The 7,455-nt window shown below is 54.2% G+C and overlaps 1 pseudogene; it reads left to right on the plus strand.

Moving 5' to 3' along the window:
- LOC128795370 (uncharacterized) overlaps positions 1-1,987 on the plus strand; it is a 50,737-nt pseudogene extending 48,750 nt beyond the window's left edge.
- Positions 1,988-7,455: the final 5,468 nt, after the last annotated feature.

Genomic DNA, 7,455 nt, shown 5'->3' on the forward strand with positions numbered 1-7,455 from the left:
GACAGCCACGTCCATTTGTCCAGAGGCTGGGGAAGCAGGGCCGTGGCACACACAGATGTGTTGGTTGATGATTGACGAGACATTTCCATCCCTCAATAATCTTTTGCTCTGGTGGGTCAGTGGGGCATTTTCTGCTGGCATGGGGCCGGGTGTCCCCACACTGTTCTTACAGCATCTGTCCCTTTCCTGCAGAGGCCTCTCGGAGCTACTTCAACACCTCGGAGGGGCAACTTCCTGTGTACTCGCAGATCTACTTCCGCTCCCGCGGTGCCGGCCGCGACTCGGGCCCTCAGCTCGTGCAGTGCATCCAGTAGCAGCAGGCCCACAGCCCGCCCATGCTGCTGCTAAAGGGCACGGGCACCAAGTGCTGGGCGCCCGAGGCTGACTACGGGCTTCATGCATTCTACCAGGGGGGTCTCTTTGAGCTCAAGGCTGGGGACGAGCTCTTCGTCTCCGTCTCCTCCTTGGCCATCGACTCCAGTGACGCAGCAGCCAGTTACTTTGGGGCCTTTCGGCTCGACCTGTGACACCCCCTCCGCTCCCACCTGGCCCCTGGACAGCGGCCAATGGCCCGGGGTGGCGCAGGGCTCTTATGGCTGCCTTGTCCTTTGTGGTGAGGGATGAGCCAAGAAGGGCACAGGGGTGGCTGCCCACAGGGCCCTGCTGTGCTCCGTGCCACCCTCCACGTGGGAGGCAGCTGTGAACCAGGAAGGGTCTCCGAGGGCCTACAGGGGACATGCAGGAGGAGGGACATCCTAGCTCTGGTGGCACAGAACCTCCCAACGGCTCCCTGCAGCAGGAAAGGCACCAGGGCCACACCTGCCACTGCAAGACAGAGTGTCCCCATGGCAGGGTGAAACCCATGAGTCTGACCCCACCTTGAGCAGGGCTGTGGGTGCCAGGACCTGGGGCTGGAAGCACCCTGGGACACAGGGCTGGCACTCCTGGGGCACATGTTGCGGGGATGGGTGCAGTGTCCGCCTCTGGAAGGGAATGAAAGCGTTTCAGTTTGGGAGATGAAAGCCTGGGACAACAGCACTGGTGGTTGCAGGGAGGGCAAAGGGCAGGACCGTGACACCGCAGCAGTCACCAGTCCTGGCACCACACCCAGCACGTGGCACCGGGGCACGTGGTGACTGAGCCAGGCTGCACAGGACCAGGAGCTCAGCATGGCTGCTGACGCAGCACCTCTTCCCGTGTGGATTTCGTCCCGCCCAGCCCTCATGGACAGCACAGTCCCCACTTCCTCACACCTCCAGCCCTGGCAATCCCTGCAGGATTCCAGCTCTGGGTGAGCCCCATGGTCACAGCAAGACCTTGGAGGGACCAAACCAGCCCTTGGGTGATGTGATGGAGCCACTCCAGAGGCCAAAGGTGGGTTCAGGCAGGGCAGAGCAGGGCCCAGCTGGCTCAGCCCATGGACACTGGGTGGGCACAGCCCCCTTTTCCAACTCTCCCTGTACTCTCTGTATCCTACTAAGACTGGGGGGATTTACACAGTGGCAGCCTGGGCTGCCACAGGCATGGGGCTCCCAGGGAGGATGGAATAAAGCCTTGTACTCCAGCACAGGTCTGGCCCCTTTGAACCAGGGTGGGCCTGGACAGGGTGGGCCTGGAGCCAGGTGGAGCAGGGCTGGGCCACTGCCAGAGCCCAGCAAAGTCTCCTGCTCATCTTGCACCCACAGCACCTCCAGGGGCTCTGCAGCTGCCAGCCCCCATGGGCACCCAAGGTAGTCCCAAGGGGATGTGTTCCTGCTTCTCAACCCGGAGCCTTCATTTCCATTTGGCTCAGCTCCTACAGAGACCCCATGAGATCTGAGCCCATCCCAGCTCCTCCCCTGCACCCATCAGCTCCCAGGGGGTCCCAGTGCTCCTCCTCTTTGAGTTTGGGATTGCTGAGCCCAGCCCAGGACACAGCCAGTCCTGACTCTTGGCCCTCCACATCCAGCCAGGGCTGGGGGCTGAGCCAGGCAGTTCCCACATCAACCCCACCCCCAGCTGTTGGGCAGTCCCACTCTCCAGCCCCCATCCCCTGCAGGCTCCCAATCCACGGGTGTTGGTACAACCCCCACAGGACACAGTGCCACCCTGGCACCTGCACACAAGCAGCTGAACCAGCCCCAATGCAAGGGAAGATTCCCCAGCTCATCCAGAATCTCCAAAAGCTCATCCAAAGCCAGAGGGCACCAAGAGCCACCTCCTGCAGCCTCCAGGGGGGTGACAGGGCTGATCCCTCCATGGCAGGGCTGCAGTCCCATTTCCCCAGTCCCCTTGGAGGGATGGAGGGAGCTGAGCCGAGCCTTGGCTCTGCAGCACTTGGTCCTGGAGCACGCTGGGCTCTTACCCAAAGCAAAAAAAAGCACTCCAAACTCCTCCATTCTAAAACCATCCCTCTTCCTCCACCTCTCATCCCCCTCCTGCTGTCCCAACCACCTCGGTGACCCACATCAGGGCTCTTGAGGTCTTCAGGTCTCAAACACCCCCAGGAGCACTGAGCTTATCCCACCTCTGGCAGCAGCCTTGGGAGAGCAGGGCTGAAGCAAGGAGCTGGGGCTACAGGAAACGCAGCAGGTGGTTCCAAGATTTCCTTTGAAAGGGAGTTGAACATGGACACGGCCCAAGGGGGCCAGCAGAGGCTGTGTTTGCCATGGAGGAAGCAGGGAAAGCAGTGAGTGGGGAGAGCCGGGCTCGGCACCAGCGGGCAATGGCCCACCCTGCTTTCCTGGAAAGGAGAAGGCTCATGGGTGGGTGGATGGGAGAAGGAGAACTCCAGCAGCATCAGGGCAAAGGGCAGCCTCACCCTGTCTGGGGAGAGCCCAGCTGGAATTCCTCACTGAGAGGAAGTGGCACAGGTTACCCCGAGAGCTTCAGCCCATGCGGCCCCTCTGCCTCCTCCATGGTCCTCCCTGTCCCAGTGCTTCCAGCAGAAGGGCTGGACACCCCCAGCCTGGCCAGGGCTGGGCTCCCACCTGGACAAGTGGATTGGCCACCAGCAGGAGAACCCAGCAGCATGAAAACCCAGCCTCTACAAAAACTGCCTGAGGCACCTGTGCCAACAGTACCTGTCCCAGGATGTGCTCCAGGAAAGAAAGAACCAAGTGTGGAAAAATCTGGATGAGGACACACCACTTTTCTCTGACTAAGGAAACAAAATCTGCTGTGCAAATGGAGCAAAGTACTGAAGATTTCTCATACAACTTTTCTGTTATTGTTAAAATTGTTTATTAGAAATTACAACTCACTATTTTAACGTGTGTATTGCTGACAAGTTCACTGTAACTCCTGCTAGAAAGCGAAGTCAATGGTCGCTAAACCAACTCTGCAGCCTCCTCTGCCAGTACCTCCCTCAGCTGGGGAGAGCCACAAGAATAAACAAGTGATCATTATCCCTTCTGACCCTGTCCCCCAAAACAGAGAGCTCCAGCTCCCCAGGCAGCACACCCCTACAGTGTCCCTACAGTGACAACTCTGGAGCTGTGGCTGCCGAGCTGTGGCTGGATCCCTGGCGGTGCCCAAGGCCAGGCTGGATGGGGCTGGGAGCAGCCTGGGACAGTGGAAGGTGTCCCTGCCATGGCAGGGGATGGAGCCAGACAGGCTTCATGACCCTTCCAATCCAAACCATTCCAGAATTCTGATTCCCTCCTGCTCTAACCCAGCCTAGGAGCTGGGGGTGGAGGGGGGGGGGTGACTGCAGCACTAATAAAATCTCCACACTGACCTGATTTCCCATGGCCTCATCCTGTGGATTCAATCCAGACAAAAAGTGCTTCCTCCAGCCGCTGCCAAAGGACCCTCTTATCTCCACTGCTGAGGAGCTGCTTCTACCTCAGCCCAGGGCATTCACGGCCCTGAGCCTTCATCTCTAAATAAATCCTGAGCCAAAGGCTCTTTTTTTCCCTCTTTGTTGTTATGAACCAGCTCCCACTTCCAAGTCTCCATCCCTGCCCAGACACGATTTTGTTTTATTTTCAAGTCCCCAGCCTGGCTCGAGTTCACAGAAGGGAGAGGCAATCCACGCTGAAATCCACATCACCCCGGCGGGAAATCATTCCTTGGGACACTGTAAATAAAGCACACAAAGAGAGGCGGCGGGGTGTGGTGAGAGTCCAGCAGCGCCCCTCGCTCTGCCCCAGGGGCACCTCACCAGCCACAGCTCCCCCCAGGCAGGAATTCAGCCTGGAAAAAGGAGGGAAACAAAACAGAAACCTCTTTCCTACAGCACGAAGAATTCGCGGGATGCTCCTTAAACCCTCAGGAAGGCATTGATGCTGGGGCGCTGTGAGTGAGCAGGGGGGCCCGGTGCTGCTGCAGGCAGGAGGCTCAGCTCATCCCTTGAGGAATCCCAGATGGTTTGGGTCGGAAGGACCTTTAGAGGCCATTTAGTGCAATCTCATCCCAGCTGCCCTGCTCCCAGCCCGTTTCCCACCGCCCCACTGAGAGCCCAGAGGAAAGAAGGGGATTTCTCTCCTTTCCAGGAGCAGTTGTCTTTCCCCGTGCAGCCCGTGGCTCCCAGCAGCAGCGGGGCCGTTCCCCCGGTTCCCTCTCGGTCTCAGCAGCTCCGGCCCCGGCTCTGCCCGCGGGCTGAGTGAGCTGAGCACAAGGGAAGCGCTGAGCCAGCTCCAGCCGGGTGCACGGGCCTCCCGCACCACTCACACACGCATTTCCCCTTTTATTCCCCCATGAGACAAGCTGGAGACATCGGGAAGGAATAATTCCACATTTAAAGAAAATTCCTCCTTTTGTGCCCTGTTCAAACCCCTGCACTATTCCACAGAACCAAGAAATCAGACTGGTTTGGGTTGGGACCTTAAAGATCAGCTCAGTGGGAGGCCCAAAGTCGGCTCCCACCAGTCCCATTGAAGCGATACGCAGAATAAATAGACTCCATAAACTGTGATAGTTATGAAGTGGGTATGTATGTAAGCGCCCGGCACAAGTGAGATAGCTCTCCAAAACTTGTGCTCCGAGCCTCATTCTGACCCATGAAATGAACAGGGCTAATGCCTTTATTAATGTTCAGCTCTTTATTAAAAAGGTCAGCTGGGCAGGGGGCTCGACGCAGAGCTCGCCCCCGTGGTTGTAGCTTTCCCGGGCAGCCGGAAGGAAGGTGGCATGCAGAGCCGGTCACTGGAGTCCCAAGCAGCAGCTGTCCTTTCTCCTTTCCTTGTGGCACACCGGTGGCCCGAGGATGAGGAGGCGTGGTGTGCAGAGTCTGTTGCTGAAGTCCAGAACAACAGCTGTCCCCGCTCCTTCCGTGGCGGCAGCACCAGGGCTCTCTGTCTCTATCTCCCGGCTTCTCAGAGCCTAATATAGTCTGTTCTTTCTTAGGTGATGGCGACGGTTAAAAGCCAGTCAGGGGATGTGTTTCCCTCTTCCTCAGCTAGGGCATTTGTCTAGACTCCTCTATTGTGTTCAGTTTTTGATTTATATTCATTTTTATCTCCTAAAAATACTCCCATGATCCTAAGGGGTTTTTATTTGCATGTTAGTCCCAGAATGGCAGCGTGGAGGGGTGGGAGGCCAGGTAGTTTAGAGAAAACAAACAGAGCAATTAGCTAATTAGCATTTCAATATCGGTACTTAGCTAGAGTTAGTAGTTTTCTTTTAGCGTTGCCATGGGAACTAGGAAAGCCCTGCCCGCGTCTCTGGGGAACACCTGGAAACTGTTCATAACAAATCCCTCCTCTATTTCTTTGATCGGGCTTAAGCCCGCATCAACTTACAGTCTTTGGCTTTTGAGGGCTAACTTCTTTTGGCATTTGTATGCTTTTACTCAGGCCTGAGGGTAATTCTAGTGTTCTTTAGAAACCAAGTTTTTAGGTAACTCCTTTGGCTAAAGGACACTTAGTCTTATTAAACAATTACCAAGTACTTAAACCTTTTCTATGGTACTTTAACTCAGAAACAGTTATTAACACCTTACTGTATATCAGCCTCTAGCAAGTCTTCTTTAAAGTTAATTTTAAGTCCGCTGGTTTCTTAATTACTGTCCATGCACAAGAGGAGGCGGGTGACACTGTTGGGTCTGGTCTGGCATCTGGGGTGGCACTGGTTCTTTGACTCTGGTGACGTGGGTCCAGCCTTTTTCTTAGGTCCTCACTACTAGTGAGTAGTACCTGGAAAGGTCCTTTGAATTTGGGGGTTAATGGAGTGGTAGTGTACCAGGACTTTATCAACACTCAATCCTCAGGACTGATGTGGGCATTGGCATCCAGAGGGGAAGTTTGGGAGAGATACCCCTTCTTTCGGAGGCCTTCTAGGGATTTTCCTATGACCTCTAAATATTTCTGAGTTGCTGCCTCCCCTTCCAGATAATCTGCTGTACTGAAAGGGGTGATTTAAAAAAAAGGGAGTCCAAACATTATTTCATAGGGAGAGACCCCTATGTCAGACCGAGGTCTGGTTCTGCTGCACAAGAGAGCGAGAAGTAAACACCTGAGCCAATTCATCTTTGTTTCTTCAATTAATTTAGTTAACACATTTTTAAGAGTTCTATTCATCCTTTCCACTCTTCTAGAGCTTTGAGGATGCCATGGGGTGTGCAATCTCCACCTTATCCCCAGGACTTTTGTTACTTGATGTAAAGTTTGAGTGACAAAATGTGGACCTTGGTCCAAGTCAATGTTATTGACTAGCCCATATCGTGGTATGATGTTTTCTAAGATTATTCATGCAACTTCCTGCGCAGTTTCCTTTTTGGTTGGGAAAGCCTCCACCCAGTGAGTGAGGTGATCCACGATCACTAGTAAATGTTTGTACTTTAATTTTCCCATGCAGGATCAATTTTTGGGCTTCCTTTATCAGGATAGCTGCTGCTGCTGCGATTACTTGCAGGCAAGTTGGCCATCCTCTGGCTACTGGGTCTAGTAGTTTTGAGAGGTAGGCTATTGGCTTTTTTTTTTTTTTTATCTTTCCCACTTAAATACATTCTTAGGGCTTCTTTGAGCAACTCATTCATGTTCTTTTCTTGCCAGTCCTCTATCTTTTCTAGTTTTTGTCTAATATCGGGTCAGGATTTGGTGACAAATTAGACCTTTAAGAGGACTTGACCCTCTGGGCTATCTGGGTCTATATTTGAATATAACTGGAATTTTCGTTTTAGTTGGTTAAGCCAAATTGCCGGGGTCTCATCCTTCTCCTGAGTACCATGAAAGGCCAATTTCGTGTTGCTTCCCCTATGGATACTCTTTGATCCCTCTTATCATGAGGGACCTATAGTCTCTCATGTTTTGCCTACCTTCTTGTTGGCTGGGACTCCAGTTGGGGTCCACCAAGGGCATCCCCTGGTTCCCTGGGGGCCCCAATCCACCCTCTCTTTCCCATATCTTCACCCCTACTGCTCAGATCATCTGGACCTTTCTCAGAAAGAACAGAATGCTTAGAATAGCTCAGGTCTCCCCAGGTACAAATACTCAGCCCTAGAAATTGGTCCAACTGGCTAGATATTCCAATGGG

Source organism: Vidua chalybeata, chromosome 14, assembly GCF_026979565.1.
Source record: "Vidua chalybeata isolate OUT-0048 chromosome 14, bVidCha1 merged haplotype, whole genome shotgun sequence".
In the NCBI taxonomy this organism is placed as follows: Eukaryota; Metazoa; Chordata; class Aves; order Passeriformes; family Viduidae; genus Vidua; species Vidua chalybeata.